The sequence below is a fragment of the Lepus europaeus genome, chromosome 4 (genome assembly GCF_033115175.1).
Source record: "Lepus europaeus isolate LE1 chromosome 4, mLepTim1.pri, whole genome shotgun sequence".
Taxonomy (NCBI): domain Eukaryota; kingdom Metazoa; phylum Chordata; class Mammalia; order Lagomorpha; family Leporidae; genus Lepus; species Lepus europaeus.
The window spans coordinates 121767535-121780586 of record NC_084830.1 but is presented as its reverse complement, the minus strand read 5'-3'; the positions used below and the strand labels follow the sequence as shown (position 1 = coordinate 121780586).

At 40.5% G+C, this 13052-nt stretch overlaps 1 protein-coding gene across 13 annotated transcripts in view; it reads right to left on the bottom strand.

Moving 5' to 3' along the window:
- Window positions 1–13052, bottom strand: part of EBF1 (EBF transcription factor 1) — a 415547-nt gene that overhangs the window by 205388 nt on the left and 197107 nt on the right. The window lies entirely within an intron of this gene.

Genomic DNA, 13052 nt, shown 5'->3' with positions numbered 1-13052 from the left:
TTTGAAAAGCCACATGTCAAAATGTAATAAAAATGTTTTCATTGTTACATTGTTTAAGGGAAATGAATGGCTTGCTCAACCACCAACTCCAAATTTATATTCAATTTTGGAAATATACATTATTAAGGTTTTTTTTTCCCTCTTACCCTGAATAAAAGACTAGACTTCGACTCCATAGTCTTGCATGGCTGGGATTAGGAGTTAAAGCATTCCTTATAAATCAGTGTAATCTTCACAACAGGACATTGCAGTATTGAGAATTCCTCTCTGTATTGTGCATTTTCAATTACGTTACATGTTTCTACTTAGTAAGCCAGCTTAATTCTATGCTGTGTCACAATATTAGAACATGTCCAGGTTGAAAAAAGGGGCAATCTCACTTCTGTTGTAAGTTGTTTAGCCTTTGGCACTTATAAATCCCCCCAAAACACAGGGGAAATCCCTTTTCCTTGCTTTTAATATGTCTTTAGATTTATTACGTAAAGAATCTGCTCGCTTAATCCTCTGCTGAGACCAACGTTTGTGAGCCTTCTAACAAAGGACCCATGAAGAGAAAGGAAACAAAATCACAAAATCAGGTGTGCAAGGGATGCTTCAAGTTTAAAACACATTTTCAAATATATTCTCCACAAGAAAGACAAGAATAGAAGAAGGCCTTAAATTCCTCTGCATACATCAGTCTCATTTATCTTGGGCTTCTTCCTAGACAGTTTAGCCAGGGCAAGCAGGTAGGACATAAGCTGAAGGATCCTTCAGGAACAAAATTACTCTTTGAAAATGGGTCTTGTGTTCCAAGTGCAGGATATTATTATCTGAGAAATGCTACAGATCTTTTGTTCTTCCAGGAGCTTTGTTAAAACACTTAGAATGATTGAAGCGTGCATCATTAAAAAAGAGGAAGAGAAAACTTGAAAGCTTTATTTAAAATATATTTTAGTAAGTAATAGCCAAATATTAAAAGTTCTGAAGTTTTGCAAACATCTGATGGATAAAAAGTGAAAAAATAAAAAATTAACATGTTATCTAAAATGCCATTTTCAAGTTCCTAGCAAAAGTAGAAGAATCCACAGTAAAACAATCATTAAGTTTTTCTTAATAATGCAAAAAACACAAAGCTGGAAGAAAATGTAGCATATGAATCAAACCTGATTTTTGCCTTATTCCAATTTTGATTTAGGGAAAGGGATATTTAATTTATTTTTTAGTTATTGAAAAACTTCTGTATGCACGAACATGAGAAAATACATGATAGAATACTGAGAGGCCGGCGCCGTGGCTTAACAGGCTAATCCTCTGCCTTGCAGCGCCGGCACACCGGGTTCTAGTCCTGGTTGGGGTGCTGGATTCTATCCCAGTTGCCCCTCTTCCAGGCCAGCTCTCTGCTATGGTCCGGGAAGGCAGTGCTTGGGCCCTGCACCCACATGGGAGACCAGGAGAAGCACCTGGCTCCTGGCTTCGGATCAGTGAGATGCGCCGGCCACAGCGGCCATTGGAGGGTGAACCAACGGCAAAAAGGAAGACCTTTCTCTCTCTCTCTCTCTCTCTCACTATCCACTCTGCCTGTCAGAAAGAAAAAAAAAATAAAAATTTAAAAATTTAAAAAAAGAATACTGAGAAACACAAAGTAAAGTTCTCCTAATGCCTAAATATATCTTAATCCTTTCAAGATAATCTTTAGTTTTCCTCTTTTTTCATTCACACTCTTGAAAGTGCCCTTGGTTAACTTACATGGAGAGGCAGATTATTCTCTCTGGACTAACAAGGTACCTAAAGCAAGAAGCACCAGCTCCTCCCTTTCTATAGTCATTTGTGGCATCTACAAGGTGGCCCATCCTTTAAAATCTGACCCAAATATCCCCATTCCATGGTCTTACAGGCAGGATTAGTTGTTCTTTCAGCTTCACAGACAAGAGCAGGGAGTGTGGAAGAAAGAGCATGGGAATGTAGCCTCTGACTGCCATAAGGGGCAGGTGCTCAGACTTCCCTGAGTTTCCATCCCCTCATCTGAAAAAGAGTGCTCACACACACCCTACTGACTTCAGGGGATCTGTGCAAGAATCCGATGAACAGTGTATATGAAAGCAGGCAGAGTGAAAATTCCTCCACACCTCTAAGGTCGCAATCCCTTATCTGACACCATTAGGAATCCAGATATGCTTCAGAATTCAGAATTCTTTAGATGTTAGAAGGGTAATATACTACACTTACTGTACATTATGAAATACCTCATCAATAAAGTATGTGAATATTCAATGAGATAAAGATGATAATGAATACCAAATTCCATTTCCGTCTGTAAGAATTCTGTCCAAAAGCCTTCATTTACCGGTTGAGGAGAATGGACTACAAGCAACAAGTCAGATGTCAGATAGAAAATGTTGGTCATCGATGTTATTCACTGAACATTGGATATGAGCTGAGTACTAGACACAGCACTTCTAAAGAACACAAAAGCACTAAAATATAAACATGTAACATATGTGTATATATATATACATATGTTACATTACATAAAGGTGTCTTGTAATAATGATAATAATAAAACTGATAACAACATCAGTTAACATTTATACCTATTTATTTATTTATTTATGTTATCTAAGAGGCAAAGAGACAAATAGAGAGCTTTCATCTGTTGGTTCACTCCTCAAATACTCTCATTGGCCAGGACTTAGCCAGTCTGAAGACTGGAGCTGGTCATTCCAGGTCTCCTGTGGGAGCAGAAGGAACTCATTTACTTGAGCCATTATCACTGCCTCCCAAGGTCTGCATCAGCAGGAAGCTGGAGTCAGAAGCTGGGGTCAGTCATAGAACCCAGGCACTCCAATATGACATGTGGATGTCTTAACGGTTAGGCCAAGTACCTGCCCCAGCCAGCATTCCTTGAGTACCTAACTATGTTCTCTGGGTATTCTATGCACTCTATCTCATTGAATACTCTCAATGATCTGTAAGTTAGGCACAGCCCACAAATAAAGAGACTAGGACTTAGAGAAGGAAAGTTGCCTGTCTTATTTTAGTGGGGACCATGATAACAAGGTATTTCCTGAAAGGAAGAGAGTAAGCAATTCAAATGGGGAGGAATGGTCTGGTCAAAGGAGATTCTGAAATCTATTAGCCTGAACTACTTAACCTGTGATCACCTGGGACAGAAGTAGAAACTGCTCCAGGCTGTAAATACATCTGAAGCTTGTGTTCCCCAATCACCTGCTGAAATGCAACTTTCAAGTTATGAAGATAAAATTCCCAACCTCAGCCAAATCATACTTTTGAAACATTGATATATACAAGCATTCCTTTTCCTGGAGTTCTTGATACAGTTTTAAAAGAGAAGCAAACAAGAGGAAGAGATTAAAAGAAGATGGGAAAGAAGAGAGAAATTCCAACTTATTCTACATAACAGATATGAATGAGAAAAAAATTAAAGTCAAAGGTAGGTTGAACAAGGAAATATTTTTAAGCACAAAAATAATAAAATAAAACAAAATAATATGGATGGTTAACCCTTCACAAAAGGCAAATTTGAAATCACTTTAAATCAAAATGAAATATTCCTTAATCACTTGAGGATAAAGAGATTTAAAGGACCATTGTATGATCCTATGTGGAGACCAGATCACAGAATTTTCATTCCGTTATCTATTGTTGGATACTGTTTGCTATATTGATGGGAGGTTGGGGTTTTTCCTTCAACTACTACAGATTAGATGGTAATATCCACAGAACAGAAGCTTTGCTCAATTTTTTCTTGAATTTCCTTACTATTTATACACATTTCTAAAAGACCAATTACTCAACAAACAGTTCATAAAATAATACTAGTAATAACTACCATTCTGAGAGACAGAGTGAGAGAAAAAAAGAGTCATCTATTATTTGTTGGTTTATTCTTCCAGAAGCCCCAAACAGCCAAGGCTGGGTAGAGGCTGAAGTCAGGAGCCAGGAACTCAATGCAGGTCTCCCAGGTGCGTGTCAGGAGCCAAAAATTGCTTGAGCCATCACTGCTACCTCCAGGATCTGCATTAGCAGGAAGTTGGAATCAGGAGCTATAACTTGGTACCAAATCCAGATATTCTGATGTGGAACACCATCATCTTTGAAGACCTATAGTGTACTATTTGCTATTGTTTTTCATAATTTTCTCATTTAATCTTGTTTTAGGAGACTGTTGTTACTCACAATTTCCTGATGAAGAAATCAAAGCTTAAGGAGCTTAAGTAACTTGCTCAAGACCAGACAGCTAAGTGGCAGAGGGTGGGACTCAAACTGTATGATTTCAAAATTCTTGTTTCTTTGATGTTGGGCATATGTTTTCTGCATATTTATACATACAAGGTATTCATGAGTGGTGCTTTATTTGCCATGATCTTGCTACTTTCCTTCATGACTCCATTAACATAGAATCTGCAGCCAAAATGACATTAGTAGTTTTTTAAAACCTTTTGTAATAATAAAGTAAAAAAATCAGACTTTCCACTTTTGATATTTCATTTCTTTCCTCAGAAGATCAGGAGAAATCTGGATGCCACTGTTATCCACCATCCTAAACACAAGACCCACATCATTTCTGTTATCGAGGTCATATAGCTGGGCAGTAATGAAGCTTGTATGTGGGTCTATTGACTTCAATCCAAGGCACATTTAACTCAAGAAATATTTTGAGCAGTCAGTCTACATTTATTAAGGATCTATTAGGTACTCAGTACTCCTTAGGACAACCAAAACCATTCTTATTCTTATCTAGTTGAAGAAAATAGCTAATATAAATATGAAATTAATGAATTGCTCAAGTTGATGATGCTAGTCACATGTAATAAAATTTCAGAGATGCTACCACCAGTGATGGAAACAGCAATGGCCTCAGAGTCACAAGACTTAGCATCGAGTCCAAGCTGTGTCACCTTCGTGGCACATAATAAACAACTCACAGTTTTTGTGGCACACAACAAATAACCTGTAGCTGTTTTGGTCAAGGCAAGTTCGTTTTTCCCTCTTACAAGATGGTTATCTTGGGAGAAGAGAATAATCTCTTCTGCAACAGTGAAGAATGAAGTGAGCTTCAGGAATAGAAAATGGAAAAATTTTAAAGTTGTATTTATTTGAAAGGCAGAGAGAGAGAGAAGGAGAGGGTGGGGAATGTGTGTGTGTGTGTTTGTGGTGAGAGAGAGAGAGAGAAAGAATATCTTCCTTCTGTCTTCTGGTTTACTTACAAAATGCCTACAACAACCAGAGCTGGACCAGGTCGAGGTCAGGAATCAGGAGCTCCATTCAAAATTTGTGATGGGAACTTAGGCTATTATCTGCTAACTCCCAGGAAGCTGGATCGGAATTGGAAGCAAGACTTGTGATCATGGGGATCAATGATATGGGATGCAGGGGTCCCATTTGGTGGCACAGCCCACTGTGCCACAATACTTCACTCAAAATAAAGAAACTAATAATAGGACTGTTGTTAGGAGGAAATGAAACAATGACCAAAAAAATGCTAGGCAAGGTACAGGGTGCTCAACCATTAATATTTGCCATTGAAAGGTCATTGCTGATTCCCAAACTGTGCAAAAAAGAGTATTTTTCCAGATTCCAGATCCTCAGAAGACTTTGATGGCTTGCTATTTAGGGGCCACAAATTTTAAATTTACTCTTGGTCTTTAAAATATTGTTAAAATATCAAAAATGGTGCTATTCTTATAGGCAAGATAAAATTAGCTAATGAACACTAGTAACATCCATCTCAGGTCTGAATAACCCTTGATCTTTTTTAATTTCTCTAGGTGATCTCCTTTTACCAAAATTTGCATTGGCAACTGTTCCACATCATTACTAAACATTTGACATCAGACTTCAGAATTTCTGACACCGGCAGAAAAGTTCTGGCCCTCATGATACTTTCTCAGAAATTACTCATTGTCGTCAAACGCGCCCGAGTCCCTGAAGCGTACGGGATAAACCACCAATGAGAACCAGCAGTGTTTCCCACTCCTGAGCCTTGAAGCACTTGCTCCAACCTTAGAATAGGGCATTTCTTTCTACTTTCACATAGCAACTTCTATTTTTCCAAATTATTGTGCAATATCAGTTTTTCTGAGATATTTGTTAGCCTTAAAAGTACAGAAAATAATTTTTGAGTAAATATGGACATCACATTTTCATTTCCCCCACTTCTGCTATTTTCAAAACCTCAGACTTTCCACTGGTAGTGTTGCATTAAGTGTGGCTGTCATCCCCCCATCAAGCAGGATATTATCTTTTTTGTCTCTTAGGCACCTAGCTTCTGTATTGTGGAAGCAATCTCACATGCAGAAGTTGGAACACAGTAACAATGAAGTTCTAGGAAAGACCTTGTCACAGGGCAATGAGAAAGAGACTGCCTGAGCTGGTGGTCCTACCATCTCTGCAAAAAGAAAAAAAAAAAAAAACCTCATGCTGAAGCTTAAGACATTCCCCCCTCTCCACCTGACACCACTACCTGTTTACAAGAAGCACTGATAAGGAGGCTTCAGCACAAGATGTCCCCAGTCATTCTCCTAATGAATGCAGAACGATCAGCAGACCAAAATTTTCAATTTGTACAATAGAATTTTTCCAGTATTGTTGAATCAGATAATGTTCTCTATAACATATCTGAATAAACATGTGCGATTAAAAATTACATGTTAAACTCTTCCAACAGGTGCCACTTTCAAAATCAAACAGCTTGTGCCTTGCATATACCCAGAAAACACTGCAATTATTTGTAAGTTAAAGCACATCCACGAGTATAAAAATATATTTTACACCACCACTGGCAGTGAAAACAGGCCATGGCTATAGCTAACTCAGATGCCTACAGATTTAGCATGAAATATATATGACAGCATAAGCAATAATCCCACTGTGTTTACCATGTTGCCTGTGTAGATCTGTCAGTGAGCAATTATGAGGCAGAAAGACATTCCTGAATGGTGAGAATCACATGAAGCAGTAATCTCATCTGGAACTTAATAGTCCTTTTTGTGTGTAGTTTTGATCATTTTCCTTTTATGAGTGCCGTATGCACAGACTTTTGATTACTTCTGCAATGGAAAAAGAAGAGGATGTCCCTCTGAATCCCAATGATCTGCTTTGGCCAAAATCAGACACCAAAGCTCTTAATAGGAAGAACACTTGCAATACGGGAAATTCTATAATGAAATGACCAATCAATTGGTTAGAAACTCTTAACACACTCCCACATTGTTGGCAGTTCTCACTGACAACTACACAGTTAAACCTCTGTGCCCACTCTATTCAGACTAAAGGAAAAGGGAGGGATATTGAATGGAATATCCCTATATGTTGTAGGTGGTCAGAGCTGTGTGTTTTAGGATGGTCTTTTCCAAGAGGAAGGTGTGGCTTTGTGGGCAAACTTTTTAATCCTCCCCCTCTTCTCCTCCTCCCATGTCACACAATTAAAAACTGTGGGTGGGAGAAGATGGATTGCTCATTGCCCTCCCACTCTGTGGTCGTTCTTTTGGATGGCATCATTGGACCCAGATGACAAGCCAGGAGGCAAGAGGCTTCCAGCAGTAGCATCTGGCTCTCTGGCAGATGGGCAGGCTCTGGACTTCCCAGTTGGGGCTCCCTCCAGATGTTTCTCACGCTTCTACTTGTGAGCTTCTTCCCAAGTCTTCAGGGAATTTTTTACACAAAAATATTTTGGAACAGAAGAATTGACAGGTTCTTATCTAAGAGGATCTTATGTTTTTCCCTCTAGGGTTATATTTTACTCAAAGATGTATGGATCCTAAAAGCATATCTGAATTCGTTATCCAGGTCACCTCCCTGAAGATCTCAGTGCTGGTCTGGCCAGGGAGGGAGGGGGAGGGTGGAGAGGTGGCAGCAGGTGAGAAACAAATCACCCTGTTAAACCCTTACATCACTTTTTAAAGAAGATTTATATATTTACTTATTTGAAAGACAGAGAGACACACACGCACACACACACATACACACTGAGAGAGAGAGAGAGAGAGAGAGAGAGAGAGAGAGAGACATCTAGCTTCCATCCACCGGTTTATTCCTCAAAAGGCAACAATAGTTGGGGCTGGACCAGGCTGAATCCAGTAGCCAGGAACTCCATCGAGACCTCCTATATAAGTGGCAGGAACTCAAGTATTTGGGCTATCATCCACCACTTCCAGGTGCACTAGCACAGAGATGGATCAGAAGAGAATCTGGGATTTGAACCCACACTCTAATACTGAATGTGGGCATCTCATGCAACGGCTTAACCTATTGCACCACCACACTGGCCCACCCTTCATCACTTTCTACTCTTGTTTTTTTTTTTCCTACTGAATTCAAACTTTGATTAACAGTAAAGGTAGCTCAGAGGGAAAAACTGAGGAAAGAAGTGTCATCTGGCATGGAGAACTCTGTGCAGCCCTGTTTTGGTGATAACATGAGTATGGGGACTGGCAATGGTAGCATTTATACAATGCCAAGTTTATTCAACAAGGCAGCTCCTACCCACTTCTCTATCTTTTGCTGAAAATTTCCTCAACTTACTCCCTAGTAACTGTCTCAGTAGCAAGAAGGAAAATAGCAACTGCAATAGCAACTGCCAATTAATGGGCACAAGGTACAACCCTTGGTACATCACAAGCCTTAGTTAATTCAACCCTTATCCATTCCTAATGGGTCTACTCATTCTATTAAGTAAGGTTAAAGTTAAGTAAGGTCCCACAACTAGTAATTAATAGACCTGGGATTTGAACCATTGGATTCCAAAGCCCAATAGACATCTTCATTTGTCAACTGGAAAACAAAAAAAAAAAAAAACCTTAGAATCTTTACACAGAAAAGGATTATGGAGATTATCCAAAGCAAACCTCCTTCATGTGATGCTAGAATTTCCCTCAGAATGTTTGTACTCCTCCTCTGATGATGAACTCACTGCTGTCAAGACAGTCCATGCTACTTCTAGACTACTGAGTCAGAATCATCTTAAATAGCCAGAGCTGAATTCAGGTTCTTTGTTAATTTCTACCATGTGTCCTAGTTCTTGCTCTTTGGAGTAATATAAAGTGACCTCCCCCCCACCGTGATTTTCTGTTTTCCACTGAACTGACTATCATTAGTTCTCGGTAACATTCCTCAGATTCATCTAGCACTACTAAAGATTACCAACTAAAAGATTACCTTGATTATTTATTTAACTGGCTTTTTTTGGTCTGTTCCCACTAACAACAAGGCCCACAGAGCAGGGATATTGTCTTATTGATAGATTATATTATCAGCTCCTACTTGAAAGACAGTCAATAATAACTACATGAATATCCCTGTGTCTTCTGGCTCAAGTGAATTTATTAATGCATTTGATCATTTGTTCACTCATTTATTCAACATCCAACACTGAGTGCCCATTTCAAGCGAGCAAAAGTGCTAAGTGGTAAATTCAGTCAACAGCATTTACTGTCATAATTATAACATTCATTAAGAGTTTACCACAGAATATCTTAGATACTTTACAAAGTAATATGCTAAGTATATGTCAGGTTTTAATACAGGCATTCTTTTAACCACTTTTCTATAGATATGAAAATGTAAATGGAAGTTTAGAGAACGCAGTAACTACCCCTGAATCCACACAGACATTAACTGAAAAAGGCAGAGTCAAAACCAAGTTTTCTGATTCTAAAATCCCTAGTACCACCCAGACAAGTACACTGCCCTCCACTTAATGAGAGCAAGGAATACTTGGTCTATGTACTTTTTTGTGGCTGTGGGAGAGAAAATTCTTAGAAGCTCGCAGGAAGGCCTCCCACAGATTAGGAGGACAACCACAATATGCAGTCAAAACTCCAACCCTAGAAAATTGTATGCCAATTACAGAGCAAGAGTATTGGTGGGACTCTAGGCTCAAGTCCTAAGCTGACTCGAGTAATGGAGTGACCAAAGTAGCATGAGGCTAAAGGGGCTGCTTGCAGGAGGACAGATTTTCCCATGGTCCCCAAGGACACTCGCTTGTGCACAAAGAACAAGCGATGGTTCCAAATGAGAGGTGTCTGATACAAACCCCTGACATGGGAAAGGTTCCAGGGGAGCCATGGTGAGGGACCTTGCTTTGCAGAGTGAAAAGATGACACTGGAGAAAAAAGTCAGGAAGTCAATAATGAATCTAGGATGCACAGATGGGATTTTCCCAAGACAACCTAGATCTTGTAGGCTGAAGAAGCCCATATCTTTAGCTCACAGAAGTTCAGAAGGCACAAGAACACAACAATTAGGTTGAGAGTTCAAGAAGGAAGGGAGAAATTCTCCAAGGCTTTGGCTGTCAAGGAGCAGAGAGATCTTTCTTCAGTGGGGAAGCCTGTCACATTGGATTGTGGTTACAATCCACAAAACTCCCCTTCCCCAGGTCAGCTCCTTCATTCATAAATGAGAAGATCACTCACTGTCTATGTGCATTCACAGCTCTCTGCATCATCCTGGAGGCAGTTGCCCTAACCCTTTTCTGCGTAGCTCATTTCTCTTTTCCTCTTCAAATGCTCGCTCTGTCTGGGTCAGGATGAGTTTCCTTACTACCTGCCTTCAATGAACAGTTCCAAGACAGGCCTGCAGCAACCTTTCTCTCTGTCTCCTCCTAAGGTGAGTCCCTGGATTAAAGGGCGGGTGGGGGGCGTGGAAGGAACTAGCAGCAGAAAGCTCTCATGCTCTACCCTCCCGTCTCCAGCCTGGCAGACAAGAGGCAGGGTTTGGGCTGTTAACTTCCATTCAGGAGATGGATCTCTTTCTCTCACTCACTCTTTTTCACTTAAAATAAATGCAGTCTGCTAACTTTCCAGCCATTAGTGGTGGCTGATTAATTTTCAAAGTGAGTTCAGTTTTAAGCCACTTCTACAAATAGACACTTGATTGAGCTGAAGAGTCAAGAAGGGATTGTTATGTAATTGCATTTGATCCAAAGACAATCAGTGGCTTCACACTCTCCCTGTGTCCCCTGATTAATTATCAGCAATATTCCTTCCTTTCGTGTTGACAGAGCACTTCATAATTTTTCACCCTCTTCTGGACATGTTCCTGAAGAAATGCTTCCCCACACCCTGTGAGCTAAATCAATCAGGTAGTAGCACGTCAGCTTGACAAGGTGGCAATGGAGGCTCAAGGTGACAGGAACAGGACCCAGTTGCACAGGAAGAAGGCAACTGAAAAACCCCAAATCCAAGTCCCTGACTCCAGTTCCATTTTACTTCCTTGTCCTGCCACATCACCAAATCAGGGTGAGGGATTCTAGTGTGGTACTTAAGAGCTCACGGAGGGGATGGGCATTTGGTGCAGTGTGACATCATATCCTATACTGGCGGAGTCCCTGGTTTGGAGTCTTGGCTGTACTTCAGATCCAGCTGCCAGTTAATGTGCACCTGGAAGAAAGAGGTGATGGCCCTGCCACCCACTGGGAGAATCAAATGGAATTCCTGGCTTTGGCCTGGCCCACCCCCAGCTGTTGTGGGAACTGAGGGAATGAATCAATGGATTCAAGGTCTATCTCTCAATCAATTTTTCTCTCCCCACCTTTCAAATCAGTAAAATTAGTTTTAAAAATAAAATAAAAGGGGGCCAGCACTGTGGCGTAGCAGGTAAAGCTGCTGCCTGCAGTGCCAGCATCCCATATGGGTGCCAGTTCAAGTTCTGGCTGCTCCACTTCCAATCCAGCTCTCTGCTATGGTCTGGGAAAGCAGGAGAAGATGCCCCAAGTCCTTGGGCTCCTGCACCCATGTGAAAGACCCTGAGGAAGCTCAGTTCTGGCTGTTGTAGCCAACTGGGGAGTGAACTGGTGGATAGAAGACCTCTCTCTTTGTGCCTTTCCTTCTCGCTCTGTGTAACTCTTTCAAATAAATAAATAAATCTTTAAAAAATAAAAGAGCTTGCAGAGCCTATCTGGGTCCAAATCCTATCTCTGCCTTTAGCAGCCTCAGTCCTCACATCTATAAAATGGAGAAATAATGGTACCTGCTCGTAGTGCCTGTTCAAGAGGGGTTCAGACGATCCAATGAGGTAAACCACACATAGATTTGGATAGAGCCTGCCACACAGCAAGCCCTCAACCACGTATGTGAATCACCACTTTCATCTCTTGTCCCTTTCCACATGCTGACCAATTCACCCCACCCCACCACGGCCCAGTGCATTTCTCAAACCTCACCTACGCAACTCCTTTATATTCCTGCTTAGCTAGGCAACGTTTAAGTTTGCCTAATCTCCAGCACTAACACGATAGTGTGCCCTGCTCCATAAACTGTGTGATAATATCTTCTAGAGCCAGCTGAATGACTTCTAAGAAGGTCTGGCTGGTGCTGTAAGTCGTCATCTCAACCACAGAATTTCAATGTGTTCTCCGTGTCACCCAGCTTCTCACAAACAAATCTTTACCGAAGGAAGAAACACATTTTCCACCCCTTTTGCCAGCAGAAAACTTTAACCGAAATCAAACTGGAATAAGCAGAAACAAAATGAGGATTACAGAGCTGGGCTCAGAGGGACAGCTTTTACTCTGTAAAAATCTCCCCATTCGCACCTATTCACATAAGCACGGCTGCCATGTGACTCCTAAATGCACTCAAGATACATTTTTTTATTCAGTAATCATATTTGTTCATGCCATAAAACGCTCTTGCTCCTATGTGAATATTTTTTAAGGACAGAATTGGGGGATATTGACTATGATTGGGGAATTCAAGGGACTTGCACTCTCTTCACCACGAGATGTGTTTATTAAAGGGGCCGTTTGTCCTAGGGTCCTGATGGTGGCATTTTGGCATTGTGGAATAACTGGTGAGGATTAAGTCATTTCTCAGCTTTCCTTGGCAGAGTCTTTTATTATTTACAATATTTACTTCGGGGAAATCTTGGCGTGTGTCATATTTATCTTGCTGAAAAATGGGACCATAAATGTGTATCACCTTTTGAACAAAGCCAAATGCGGTGGTGCTAATTTGGTTCATGAAGTGTGTAATTCAGTTCTTTGCACAGAGGCAAAATTCGTCGTCTGCTTTTATTAAACTACCATAAAACAATTTTTCTTGCTCATTATT